At 55.5% G+C, this 14,595-nt stretch overlaps 1 long non-coding RNA gene across 1 annotated transcript in view; it reads right to left on the bottom strand.

The window, feature by feature from the left end:
* Window positions 1-14,159, bottom strand: part of LOC128069067 (uncharacterized) — a 76,190-nt gene extending 62,031 nt beyond the window's left edge. Inside the window, exons 1-2 of the long non-coding RNA XR_008201532.1 lie at window positions 14,085-14,159; window positions 12,299-12,375 (exon numbers count right to left, since the gene is read on the bottom strand). This is a non-coding gene — a long non-coding RNA (uncharacterized LOC128069067). The remainder of the gene's footprint in view (window positions 1-12,298; window positions 12,376-14,084) is intronic.
* Window positions 14,160-14,595: the final 436 nt, after the last annotated feature.

The following is a 14,595-nucleotide window of genomic DNA, read 5'->3' as shown; positions in this document are numbered from 1 at the left end:
CAGGTATCTGAGCTCCAGCCCTCTGGTCTCCAGCCCACTGGCCCCTACGACTGAAAACCTTCTGGAGACAGAACGCTAACACACAGGCCACACACACACACACACACACACACTTCCACCTGCTTAACAAACAGGTGCAGAGAAATCATCAACCGTGGTGTCACTTATGTCAGCCACTTGTGCCCCAAGCCAGGTGACCACCCACCTCCCTGTAAACACACAAAACCCAACTCCAGAGCTTTCAAAGGAGAGAGACACACACACTGCTTTCCGCAATCAAATGGCGATCACGGTGCAGGGTAGGTAATCACAGATCCCAGAGATCTCCCACAAGCCAGAGATCCTAGACCTCCGAGTACCAGCACCCTGGGTCTACACCCTGTTTCTGGGACTCCTTACTCTCTGTGACCTTAAGCATCTTTGTTTCTCTAAATCTCAGCTTCCTCATTTCTAAAATAAGGAATTCAAAAAAAAGGATCTCATGGTGAATGTATTTCATGTCACAGAACTTAAAAATGGTTAAAGAGATAAGTTTTGTATATTTCACCACAATAAAATAAAATGGGCTAGCATTTATATTGTTAGAGAACCTCACAGGTTCATAACAAGGATTAAATAAGAGTTTAATGGCAATTCTTATGTGTGTAGCACATACTAAAGCATAATAAATAGCTATTTATTATTCATAGTAATTTTAATATTAATAGCTTTTATTATCTAGGCAATATGTGCTCAACATGGAAAATGCTGAAAAACAAAAAGATAAAAAGAATCTCCTTTAATACTGAAATCCAGAGGCAACCACTGAAATAAAATTCTTTATGGTATTTTTCCAAAGCATAGATATTTTGTAAATTTGGAATATAATAAATAGCCAACTTTGTCATCATGATCCATTCTTTTCTGCAAAACTGCAGAAACAGCTCTCTCTACAACACCCAGAAATAAAGGGACTTTGTTCAGGGCAAGGATCAAAAGTTGCATGAAACTTGAGACAGGAACACAGAGCTCACGCTGAACAGCTGGGGACACCTGCCCCCAAAGCCAGGAGGGAGGTGTCCATCAAACCCCAGCCACCTGTTCCTCCCTCCCCATCGACGCTCACCCAGAAAGCAAGACCCTGGGGGTCTGGCCAAGCAGGACAAGGGCCACGGAGGAGCCCGTGGGAGCTCTGCACACCATGTCCCCGCCCTCGGGAGCTCCTGCAGTGACAGAAGGGCCTCTGCAGGCAAGTCACCCTGGGGCCTGTGCCTCAGGCGGTGGGGGCACAGGAAGGAGACACGCATGACAGCCATCCCACCCAGCTCCTGGTAAGGAGGATGTCACCCAGGCCCAGGAGACAAGTGACGGCCCCAAGGCTGCAGGGATGAGACCAGTCCTGACTTCAGGCCAGAAGGCTGAGTTCTCAGGGTCCTGAGGTAGCTCACAGATGCCCAGTTTAAAAAAACACACACAATAAAAAACAAAAAGAAACCATCAGGGCCAATATCCAGTATGTACGTACAAGTCCTTATTTACTAGGTGCTTGGGGCACATCCCCAGTGGCTCAGCATTAAAGAATCCTCCTGCCAATGCAGGAGACACAGAAGACACAGGTTCGATCCCTGGGTGGTGAAGATCCCCTCAAGAAGCAAATGGCAATCCGCTCCAGTAGTCTTGCCTGGAGAATCCTGTGGACAGAGGAGCCTGGCGGGCTACAGTCCACGGGGTCACAAAGAGCCGGACACAATCGGGCAGGCACACACTGCGAGCGTGTCAGCACAGAGACAGTGGTGCCTGGGCACAAGACAAGGAGCTTGTTTTACCCGGACCCTTGGGCTCTGCCTGGCTCCCGTCCGTGGGCAAGGCCTCTCTGCCTCTAATGCGGAAACAAGGCCAGACTCCACTGACTCCTGGGGATGCCACATGGGCCAAAACCTCCCGGAGCACCCGGCAAAGAAGGAAGCTCTTCTGCTGGGCTGGGGAAGCAGCCCCAGGACTAACTCCAGGGAGTTAGTCGAGAAGGAACCACGATCCCACAAAACGCACTTAAAGGTTCTGTCGCCGGTGAGGCATGGCCTTCCCCCACTTTCATTTTGGACGGGTGAGTATTCTGTTGGGAAGCAGGGCCAGGGAGCGAGCGGCACCCCCAAGGCAGTTCCTGAAATCCAACAGAGGAGCAGCTGCTCCGGGCGCTGGGGAGTTCTATTTCCATCTCTGCTTACACGTAATTATCTCTACAGCGGCACTCCCTGGAGGGTTGGCAGCACCAGCGGCCCCAGGTCACCTCCTGGACCGGCTGCTTCTGCACCAGCATCAGAGAGAGAGGCCTGGAAGACAGCCCAAAGTACGGCGACCCGTGGCCCACTCCTCCCAGGCCCGGATCGCAGCCGTGCCAGGCCCTTTCCTCTGGAGACACAGAGAGGAAATCAAACGGGAGCCAGATAAGGAGCTCCGACGCCGAGTAATCCACAGTTATGAGTCCCCGGGGGCCACGCAAGCCAAACCAGCCCAGACCGGGCCAGCCATGCCTGAGGCGCCTTCCTTCCAATGATGATGGGGCTCGGACGTGGGCCCAAGTGCTTTCACAGCAAACAGGAACGACAGCGCACAGCTCTGTGCACCCACGACAAGCTGGGGGCAGGGAGGGCCTGGGTGCCCTGACGCCGCCCGGGTGCCTGGCCCATGCCGCACTCCTCCCAGCCCTGCGCTGACTCCACTCTTCTCACGGTGACGGGGTCCATGGAAGGATGTGGGCCCTGGGTGTGCCAGCCTCAGTTGGCAGTTTCTACACCTGCTGGGGCGCAGGCACCATCCCAGGTGGTACCCCTCACGCCGGGCTGGCGGCAAGATGCGCCCCGGCCTCCTCTGCTCTCTCTTCTTGCCTGTGATTTCCGCGTGGGGAGCGGGTGGTGTACAGGCATCTCTGAGGAGGACACAGGAGAGGGCGGTGGGTCGAGGGTCAATAGAGCAGAGAGAGACAACTGCCACAAAATACCCTGGTGCCTGAACACGGCACTGCAGTGGCATGTAAACCCGGAAAAGCCGCAACCGGCTACCCACCTGCCAATGATTCTCTCGCTGTGCTTGCGGACTCGACACTGGCTCCCATCCCATGGGGGCAAAAGGCCCCCACCCCGAACACATACACACGCACACACGCACACACGCACACACGCACGCATGCACACGCATGCACACACACGCATACATGCACACACGCGTGCACACACATGCACACGCACGCATGCACACGCATACAGGCACACACACATGCACGACTTCCATCTCCATGCCCCCACACCAGCCTGGCAGGCGCACGTGTCCACCTCAAGGCCTCTGTGGCAGCTGTCCCCTGGCTGGACCACGTCCCCTCCACACTACACCTCCCCTCAGACATGACTGCTCAGCAAGGCCTGCCTGGACCCGCTTTCAGCGCCTCACCACCCCCTGCCCTAGGCGCTCCCCTGACGTTTCAGTGACTATCCCCACCTCACACACTGTTCTGGGTCCACCAGTGTCCCCACAAACCCACAGCCACCTGGAACCACGTGACCCCTTCTGGAGAGAGGGCCTTCAGATGTACACGGTTAGGGCAAGGTCACGTGGAGGAGGGGGCCCGCAAAGAAAGAGGGGCCACAGACACAGGGAAGGTGCCATGTGGTGACGGGAGGCCGGGAGCAGAGGACGCAGGCACCCCCAGGAACGGCAGGAGCAAGGGACAGGTCTGCCCTCAGAGCCCCAGGACAGCGAGAGAACAAGGTCCTGGTGTTTAAGCCATCTGGTTGCGGTCCTTTGTTGCAGCACACTAGGAAACTGGGACGACCATGGATTGTGACCAGCTATTTATGGTCTGTTGCCCCTCACGAGAAAATAAGCCCCAAGAGAAAAGGATTTTGATGTCTTTTGCTCTATGTAAAACGCCCAACGCATGGAATAGCATCCACCTGAAAAAATGTATTTGCTGAATAGGTTCTGAGTGAATGAAGATAAGCCTAGAAGGGAGGTGGGGTGCTGCGCCCACCCTACAGAGGGCACAACTGAGGGGCCAGGGTCCCAGCTCCACCCAGAGACAGAAGAGCCAGAACCAGAACTGAATCAAGACCTCGTTCATTCCTTTGGGAAGCAACCTTCAGCTCCTCCGGGTGCCGAGCAAGGCACTGCCACGCGAGCCCTTGGTGAGCATGCGCGTGGAGCAGAGTGCAGGCAACGCAGGCTCCAGGCGTCCCCTGGGCAGGGCTGGCTCCTCGCCTGCAGAGTGAGGGCAGCCGGCCGGCCGGCCTGCTGGTGAGGATGCAAGCGAGGCCTGTCTTCCCACACTGCTTCCGCGAGGCCCTCAAGAGCCCAGAGGCCAGAGGACGGCTGTCCAGCGGCTGATGCAGACGGCACCTCTGGCGCTCTCTGAGCACTACTCTGGGCACTACAGGGCACTCGTGCTTGCACGCCCCACCGTCACACCCTGTCACATGCACACGCACCTGGACTCACCGCACCCGTGGCTCTGCAAGCCCCGCGGTCTGCGAACCACCTCTGTCCCCGCCAGGCGGGCGGCCCTGTTCCTCCCCCACACACATGGGGGTCTCCCAGCACGCTCTGCTCTCAGGACCAAGGTTCCCTTCTGCCCCCTGGACCCAGGCAGCCAGGGTCCTCTGGAATCCTGGGCACAGCCCTGCCCACACTCAGCTGGCAGGGCTTTCTGGCTTGGGGGAACCATCAGAAAACATAGCAGGGACTTCAGAAGAGCATGCCATCACACTCGCGTGCACTGCACACACATGTGGTCAGGGCAGGAGACCCGCGACAATGGCACCCCAGGGCCGGCGCTGTTGGGAGCACAACCAGGCAGGGGGTGAAGCGAGAGCCCCCCACCTGCGGGCTGCACTTCCTGGCCCTCCCTGCAGCGACCTCAGCTCACAGGGCCCCAGAGCAGCAGACGGCAGACTCTGCAGGGCACCCCGAACACTGCGTGGTTCTATTTTCCTGCAGCTAGAAGAAGCAGCACGTGGCCCATTTACCCGGCGTGGAGAACAGGGTAAAGAGCCCCAAGCCTCGGGCCCAGAGCCCCGTCCCACCTGCACACTGAGCCACCAGGCTCACAGCTGCACGTCCCCTCTCACAGCTGGGCTCAGCCTCTGAAACAAAGCGGAGAGGCTGTAAGAGGATCCGCAGGACCCAGTCACCCTAAGCAGGGGGCCTCTGCTCTGACACCCCACGGCAGGGCTGATGCAGGAAGAGAGCCCCAAACTCTCCACCCCGCGGCACTCCCACAGCCCTGCCTGACCCGGACCTGCCTGTATCCTCCTACGATGCGCACTGCTACACTTACCGAAGGCAACACTCATTTGTTCATTTAGAAACACTTACTAAGTAAGGAAAGGGGCTTCCCAGGTGGCTCAGACATAAAGAATCCGCCTACAATGCAGGAGACGTGGGTTCAACCTCTGGGTGGGGAAGGTCCCCTGGAGAAGGAAATGGCAACCCACTCCAGTAATCTTGGGCTTCACCGGTTGCTCAGCTGGCAAAGAATCCGCCTGCAATGCGGGAGACCTCGGTTTGATCCCTGGGTCAGGAAGATCCCCTGGAGAAGGGAACGGCAACCCACTCCAGTATTCTGGCCTGGAGAATTCCCACAGACAGAGAAGCCTGGTGGGTACAGTCCATGGGGTCGCAGAGTCAGATACGACCTAGTGATTAAGCCACCTTTAAGGAAAGGAGAACACAAATCAAAGTGGCAGCTGCTTACTGTTGCTGAGTGCGTGCTAGTAGTGTGCTGATCTTCACAAACATGACTCTCTGAATCCCCGCAACAGCCCTGTGGGGTGGGTGCTGATATTATTCCTGGTTTACAGATGAGGAAACGGAGGCCAGGAGAAAAGACAAATTTACTTACATCACACAGCCACAAACGACAGAGGGGGAGCTGGAAGTGAAGCCTCCTCCCACCCCACCAGCGTCTCCATCACTCCTGCCTCCTGGCCTTCTTTGACCGGCAGGTGCAGGACGCTGTCATTAATTCAGAGCCTCCAGAGCCCACTGTGCAGCTCAGCCCACAGGGAAAGGCCAGGGGAGGCCTCAGGACATGCTCTCTGCTGGCCCAGGCAGCTCAGGGACCGCCCGTCACTCTCTTCCCAAGCGAGCTGGGAGCGGGCGGAGGGGCACCGCCTGCTGCAGGGACAGCCCCGCCGCAGGGTGCTGCTTCACACCCAGAACAGAGGCTGTCCCGAAGCCAGAGCCTCTGACTTTCTGGCATGCACTTCCCTAGCTCAGCTCCCAGGCCTGGCACCTCTGCCTCGGCTACGCAGAACAGAACTGCTATCAAAGCGCTGCTTACAAGCACTTGGCTCCTTGGGGAGAGGCTTGCTGAAAGACTCTGGCAGGTCATGCCAGAATTAAAATGATCCATTACAGTGCCCAGCCTCTGGGAAAAGTGGAGAAAACATGAAACCAGGAGCACTTGCTTCCACTGCCACATTCCCACCCCTGTCTGCAGGACACCCTGAGCAGAGCCGTGGTCCTGGGGGTTCAGTGTCCCCATCCTCTAGGGCTGTGATGCCTCCCCCACAAGTAAGATCTGAAAGCCAAGTGAGTCTCATAGTCACACCAGCGGTGGTGAAATGCCTACTAAACACTATCCATTTCTATCGTCCAGGGGGAAGGGGCGGCCTCATTATCTATTGGTACTTTAAACCAGCCCAGCCCTCAAGAGCGCAGCGTGGGGATTTGCTATAACAGTTCAAACATGTAGAACCTGTGGCATACTGATTCCACTCCTAGAGAAATACACATGTGTACAACAGTATGCATGTATGAAGATATAATAGCAAAACTAAGGAGTTAGATTATGTCTATCAATGGGGGACTGACTCATAAATTATGATACATCTATACTATAAAATATTTTGTAGGAAAAGTAAAAGAGAGAAGAATGCATGAGAAGATCTATAAGACCCATTATATGAAAAGATAAAATAGTGAAACATATATGATGCAATGCAATTTATGCCTCAGAAGAAACAAAGCAGTATGTTTCTGGGTCTGGAGAGGCTGATGGACGTTCCAATCGGTCAGGGCTGAGGAGTTAGCAGGGAGGGGCCCCTTGAGAGAGGGGGTCCCAGGGGAAGGAGAACTCTGTATCTGCTGCTGCAGACTTCACTAAGTGATTGGGAGGGTGGGGTGCAAGAGTGTAACAAATTAATGTATCGCTTAGAAAAAAGGCAACAAACTGATTGCAAAACACCACTACCACCAAAACAGGGTTCCTTGGTGTTCTGGCTTGAAGCTGCCTCCGCAATTTGAACAAGTTTGGGGCCACACTCCAAGGTCTTCGCAAGAATGAATAATGAAGTTCAAGTGCAATCTCTAAGCCACAGGGACAGACAGGATCAGGGTTGACAGAGAAGAAGGGCAAGATGGACGGCAGCACTGTGGGAGCTGCGGCTGTCCCCCTGAAGCCGCTGGGCTCCAGGTGCCACTGTTCCAAGACTTGCCTCCCTCTCACCCCATGGGATAAGAAGAAAGTAAGAACCAGGGTGAAGGAGAATTCCTTTTCCCACAGCAGAGGGGCGGTCACCCACTGTCAGCAGCAGAGCCACCCCCGAGTGACGCTGGAGGAAAAGGGAAAGCAGGGAACGTATCAGCTGTTAAGTCGTGTCACTCTCTGTGACCCCACGGACTGTAGCCCGCCAGGCTCCTGTCCATGGGATTCTCCAGGCCACTGGAGTGGGTTGCCATTCCTTTCTCAGGGGACTTTCCCAACCCAGGGATCAAACCCAGGTCTCCTGAACTGCAGGTGGATTTTTTACCATCTGAGCCACTTTGCTGCCAGGCTCCTGAGGCTCCAAGGACAGCCAGGCTGGCAGCCCAGCGTCCACACATTCAACTCCCTCTGAACAACCAGTCAAGCCTCACTTCACATTCAACACTGAAACTGAACCGGTACACACATCAGAGGGTTCTGCCAACAGAACAAGAACAACGTGGTACAAGGAGAGATCAATCAGTGATATCCTGGGTAAAGACAGTTAATCTTTCTGCTTGCCAATAGTAACATGTCTGTAAAATTAAAGATTTGATAAAGACCTTGTTTGCTTCCTAATAATAACTAAAACGAACACACAAGTACACAGCTAAACACAGAGCAAAAAGAAAAAGAGAAGGGCTTTGCTTAGGACATGATGTTCAGGAGGCAGGCTGACAGCTCACATCCCCAGGTCAGGTGCTTCCCTCCCATTAGTACAGGTACTCCATTAGTGCACCAAACACTCTGGGCACTGGAACAGCCCACGGCTAGGGGACCACCCTCAGGACAAGGAAGAGAAGCCCCATCTTGGGGGGAAGGGGTGCCCCCTGCACAGCGGGGCAGCAGAGTCCCGTGCATGACTCACCGGGGTGAGGCCTTGCCGGCAGAAGCCGGGAGCAGGCGGGCCCAGAGAGGATCCTCGGCCCCCTCGCAGTGAGAACGCAACCCAAGAAAAGCCAGGACCTGGCCAACAGGCTGGAGCTCAGCAGGAGCTACCTGAAGAGTCCCAGTGTTTACGCAAGGAAAATGGGAAGCCTGGGCAAGTTTGCACAGACACGGGCACTGGGAGGGGAACAGCCCGGGACCAGTGCACTCCTGACCTGCCGGCAGGCCCCGCATGATGAGGACACGCAGGCCCGGAGAGCACAGGCACCGCGCACGCCCCTGGGCTTTGGCGCTGCTTCCCCCAAGAACAGCCCGGCTCCCCATCGCGCTGCACCCCTCGGGGGGTGGGCTCACCTCCCGGCAGGGCCGGCCACCCCGAGAACTCGCCCACCAACCAGCCTCGGATGTGTGATGACCACCTGCCACCCGTGTCCAGAGATGGGTCAGGCCCTGGGGGACCTGTCAGAGGTGAGGCCCACGGCCAGCACAGTACGCTGGGTCCCCCGGGAACAGGAGGGTGTGGACCCCACCCCGGGAGGCGGCCTCCACGGGGCTTTTCCCCTGTGATCCTTTCACCAGGAGTGTGAACAAGCAAGCTTGCACATCCCTCATGGACTGGGGTTTGAGAACCTGAATTCCATTCCAAGCTGCTCCAGGAAAGGTGGCAATGGAGGCCAGGTAGGCGGGCGAAGACAGGGGAGGGCTTGGGGCTTATGCCAGCACCTTCCTCCAGCCTGAGAGAGAGACCACAGGAGGCCACCATGGTTTCTAGAGAGGCCCTCGGTCTGCACATAGCATCCATACCCTGCTTGCGGCATGAGACTGGCCGTGAGGGGCAGGGGGAGAGCGGAGACTCGGCCCCCCATCTCTCAAGCCCAGGTCCAAGGATGGAACATCGTCCACGGCCAGCGCCCCCTGTGCCCACCAGCTGCCAGCCTCAACACCGTGAGGCCAACCCTCACACTGTCTCAGGCCAGTTACCCTGATGGCCTCAAACCTCTGCCGCCCCTTGCAGACTCCACACAGCCCCGACCCAGCCCCGTCTCTGGGACAGAGTCCAGCGCTGGCAGGGCGGCCTGACCCCCGCCTCCCAAGCTCTGGACTCACAGACGTCTGGGCTGCCACGCAGGCGAACATCCCGCCCCAGCTCTGGGGACACAGGTGCTTCTGAGCCGTCTCCTCATCTGAGCAGGGGGATAACACGACTGACCTCCGGAGCCTCTGTGAATTCAGCAGAGGACACCCCGGCTCTCCAAGAAGGACCGTGACTCTCCCTGACCCCAACCGGGCTCCAGAGTCTCCACTCTTCACGACCTCGCTGTGCTGCTTCCTCACAATGAATGAACATGGGCAAGCTCAGAAAAAAGGCACATTCGCGATCTAAAGGTGAAGGGTCATAAACATAAAAATCAGGTTCCCAAGACGTGAAAGATACCAAAATTAACTCATTATCAAAATAATGGGAGAGGAGGGAAGAGACAGGGAAAAAAGAAAAACAGCACTTCAGAGGAACTGCTTTTAAAATATACAGCTTTGCGACTTTTTCTTAGACTTCATTTTTTCCAAAGATTTAGGAAGATTACATTTCAAAAGCTCACAAAGGAGACATTTCTGGTTTTTTTTTTAATTGTTTCCTAATTAAATATCTTCAGAGAACTAAGAAGTACTTTTACAGACTGACTGAATCTTAATAAAATTCTCAGAGAAATTCTGGCATCAGTCACAACAAACACCCTCCTGGAATTTCATTTCATTTTCCGCATACAGCTTACTATGGAAACTCATTTATGATGATACCACTACCAGTCAAAATCTCCCTGGAGCACAAAAACTTCAAAGTGCCACAACAGATTCCTTTAGGACTTGATGGAAATTGGTCCCATATTTAGCCAAATCCTCATCTAACAGAGAATTCCCCCATGACAAACTGTCCAGATTTTACCATCAAAATCACTTCTTCCATCCCCTTCGCAGCCCATAGCTTCCCTTCCCTCCCACCATATACTACAGCTCTAACAATGCCTCCTTCCAGCCAAAAGTCCCCAAATTCAGTCTCTTTCCCTTTTTGCACAAAACGGACACAAGGTAACTAGCCACATCTATCTTTAGCCCCTACCAAAGACCTGTTCCTTCTGGCTTCTAGTTTGCTTCAAGCCCCACCTTTCTTTTAATTCTCACTTGAAGTATAGTTGATTCACAAGGCTGAGCTAGTCCCAGCAATGCCCTCCTTTCAGATGATGCTAAGACCCCGAATATTCACTGTGTGTGTTGAGGGTGCAGTGGGAAGCCAAAAGCTAAAAGAATTATTTATAAGTACAAAATCATACTTTAAAGCCTTTTTCCCTGGAGGACAATTCCTACTGGAAGACTTAATCAATCCCATTATTCCAAGTGCCCATGGGCAAGGGGAGAGGAAGGGGTGAATGCTAACCATCACTGAGTACTTGCTGCAACTCACAAGTGCATCTCATTTAGTGCAAGGCAGATATTATCATCTTAATTTTACACACATGGCAATCAGGCTCAGCGGGATTACGCAATGGGCTCAGCATGTACACCAGGCCCACCAGACACTGGGCTCCTGAGTCATGGACTCATATGCTTCCGGAGTCTTCGGGTGCTTAGTGTAGAACCTGCCCTGGGTATGAGGGCACTGTACAGTTTACACATTGCTTTTCACATATAAGATCTCATTTAATATCCCAATCCTGTAAGAAACAGTTAAGAATTACTTTTCCATGGCAGAGGAGCTTGGGGGAGAAGGGGTACATGCATACACATGGCTGAGTGCCTCTGCTGTTCACCTGACACTACACAACGTTGTTAATCACTACATCCCAAAACAAAATAAAACATTAAAAAAAAGAATTACTCTTCCACTATCATAAAACATTACATGCGTGCAACCTGTCATGTCCAACTCTTCGTGTCCCCATGGACGGTAGCCTAACAGGCCCCTCTGTCCATGGATTCTCCAGGCAGGAACACTGGAGTGGGTGTCATCCCCTCCTCCAGTGGATCTTCCCCACCAGGGATCAAACCCACGACCCCTGCTGCATCTCCTGCATCACAGGCAGATTCTTTACTGCTGAGCCCCCATATCTTGTCCTGCCTGATACATGGTAGGGGCTCAAATGACAACTATTATTAGCACCAGGATTTTTATTAATTTAATAGCTCTCAGTTAAAGTAAAAATGTATACAAGAAACTGACAGAAAAGGATTACTGAAAATGATGTGGTCAAACCCAATATGGATTTGAAAGCTACTAATGGAAGAGAACAGAAAGACAGAAGCATTCAGTTATGATAAAATACACACACACAGAACCCTTCCCGCCCACCAGCACCATGACTTGGTCATGAATGTGCCATTTGACCCAGCCATGGCATTTCAACCTCTCAGCATCCAAAACAAGATGGGCAGGAAGTGCCTCTGAACTTCTACTGAGAGGTTGTCCAGAGGGTCTAGGGAATAGGGGTGGAGCAGACACATTATTGCCTTGAGCTGTTTTTAATGTGCTGCATCTAATGCACTATTTGCCTATTAATTTCACTCACTCGAAACCTGGGAGGTTCAGAAATGTCACATGCAACAGGAATCAGCTCCCCACTTCTCAAGTCAGAACGGAAAAGATGACAGAAGTGTGGTGGTACAAGGACGGCAGCATCAGTCAGACAGAAGGAAACCTATGGTCCTATGGCAACGCGAGAGGCTTCCGGGCGGCTCAGTGGTAAAGCATCAGCCTGCAGTGCATGAGACCCAGGTTCAATCCCTGGATCGGGAAGATCCCCTGGAGGAGGGTATGACAATCCGCTCCAGTATTCTTGCCAGAAGATCCTACGGACCGAGGAGGCTGGTGGGGTCCTCCGGTAAAGAATGGGGTCACAGAGTCAAGCACGACTGAGCACTCACCCACGGCAAGGAGAGATCCTGGGGGTATTCTTCAAGTAAGGCTGCTCCACGTGGAGCCACTGCGCATCCACTCCAGGCTTGAAGGTTCAAACAAAAGAAAAATTTCAGGTCCTCAGATGAGACATACATAACTTTTTAAAGCACAGTTAACTACTTTATGATAATGATAGCTGAAGAGGCAATGCACTAATCGTCTGCGTTAGAACAGTATCCTGACTGCAAATCCAGTACCAAGTATTATTAGTTTTTGGTTTTGTTTTGCCTTATGCAGCCTCTCTTGCTTCTGAGCTGTGTTAAGTCCATCCTAATTTCTTTATAATAGGCTGAGGTGGACTTTGTGTGGCTGATCAAGGTTCACAAGGAAAAAGGTTCCCTCAAACACCTACTCCTGCCACCTGAGACTGTCTTAACTCATTCTGTATACCGAATTTTGCAGATAAAGAAACAGTTCCAAACAGGGGAAGTGATGCATTGGAGGCCATCAGCTGAGTCGCACAGTCACATCTGACTTCGATCCCATGGACTACAGCAAGCCAGGCCTCCCTGTCCATCACCAACTCCCGGAGCTTACTCAAACTCATGTCCATCAAGTTGGTGATGCCATAATTGGAGGCCATAATCCTTGCTAATACATCTAGGATTAGGACAAGGTCTCAAGGCCTACAGTGTGGGTCTCCAGCTCTACCACTGTTGCAAATGACCTAGTGCGCTTGTGTCTTGAATATAAAATTTATTTGAAGGGGAAAAAAAAAAGCTAACATGAGTCATCTCCACTGTCAAGGGGCACCACACAGATTATTCCAATAAAGCATCTGCAGAACCACTTGTTTCTGAAATAGCCAGCCTCAGCCCGAGAATCAGTGGCCGTGTCTTTCGCCCCTTCAGAATGGCCACGGCTCTGCGAACAGAGGGGCTGCTAGGCTTTGCAGATCCGTAGCCGAACCCTGGGAATACCGACGTGGCTTGCGCTGGAGAGGGGAATGGGGGTGGGTGCGTGGGTGTCAGAGGGGGTCAGAACTGCGTTCTCTCCTGGCAACGGTTAATGATTGCATGCAGCCCAATCCTACTGCCCACGGGACCCCTAAATATCCCATCCACTCAGGGGTCCCTCGTCAACTTCCCAGACAGCAGCGCCGCAGTCGGGGAGGCGAGTCTGGCAGACGGGGAGGGGAGGTACTTGGCCCAGGCGGTAGAGGAAGCGCGGCTCGGCCGCCTCCTCCAGCAGTTCCAGGAACTCCCCACCCGGTCTCCGGGAGCCCAGGGGCGTCCCCAACTCTGAGCCCGACCCCTCCCCCGCGTCCGCCGGCAGCGGGGAGGGGGCAAGCCCACCGCCGGTCCACTCCGCCCCCCGTCCCCCGGCGCACCCAGCGGGCCTGCCTTCCCCTGCTCACCACGGGCCGCGCCGGGCACCTGCGGGCTCCAGCCGGGGACCCCGAGCGCGCCCCTTCCTCTCCGCGCGCCGAGCACCCGCGCCCGCCGCCTGCGGCGCCCCCCGTGCCCCCGTCCCCCGGGGCCGCCGCGCGCCCGCACTTCCCGCCCGGCCCGCGGGGCTCGCGGTCCGCCCCAACTTTCCCGGCCGCGGCCCCAGCCCGCAGCGCGGAGACCCCGGCCCCGCGCAGAGACGCGCGGCCCCGCGGCCCCCGCCCGCGGCCGGCACGAGTTGCGCTCGGGACGCGCTCGGGGCCCGGGCCTCGGCGGCCGCTTGGCTCTGCGCGGGGCGGGCGCGGCGGGAACCGTGGGGCCGCCGCCCCCAGCCCGGCCCGGCCGGGCCCGCGCCGCCGCTCACCTCCGCCCGCGCCGCCGCTGCCGGGAAGACGTGGCGGTGGCCGCCGCTCGCGCTCCCCGCCTCGCCTCCCGGCGCCCGGGCGCGCGGCCCCGGCCGGCAGTGCCAGGCGCCCTCTGCCGCCGGGAAGCCGAATCCTCCCTCCCTAACCCTAACGCGCCCGCCCAGCCCGGCCGCCCGCCCGCGTGCCGCGGCCCCTCGCCCCGCTCTCTACCGCCGCTGCTCCGAGACGCTCCGCCGGAGGCCGCGGGCCCGACTCGGGGAGCCCGCCTCCGGGCGCCCGCCCGGGACAGCCGCCGCTCTCCGCCCGCCCGCGCCCCGCTGCCGGTGCGGGTCGCGCCGCAGCCGGCTCCATACCGTTTCTGCTTCCCTTAACCCTAACCCTTGCCCCGGAGAAAGTCAAGTCAGGCTGGGGAGCAGGCGGCTCGCCGTCCCCTCTCCTAGTTTAGCGCCCCGCCCGGAATACCCAAGTGCGCCACAAACACTTCTTACGGGATCCAAGGGGCGAATGAAT

The sequence above is a fragment of the Budorcas taxicolor genome, chromosome 25 (genome assembly GCF_023091745.1).
Source record: "Budorcas taxicolor isolate Tak-1 chromosome 25, Takin1.1, whole genome shotgun sequence".
In the NCBI taxonomy this organism is placed as follows: domain Eukaryota; kingdom Metazoa; phylum Chordata; class Mammalia; order Artiodactyla; family Bovidae; genus Budorcas; species Budorcas taxicolor.
Note: the sequence above shows the minus strand (reverse complement) of the source record. Positions and strands in the feature narration are given on the sequence as shown.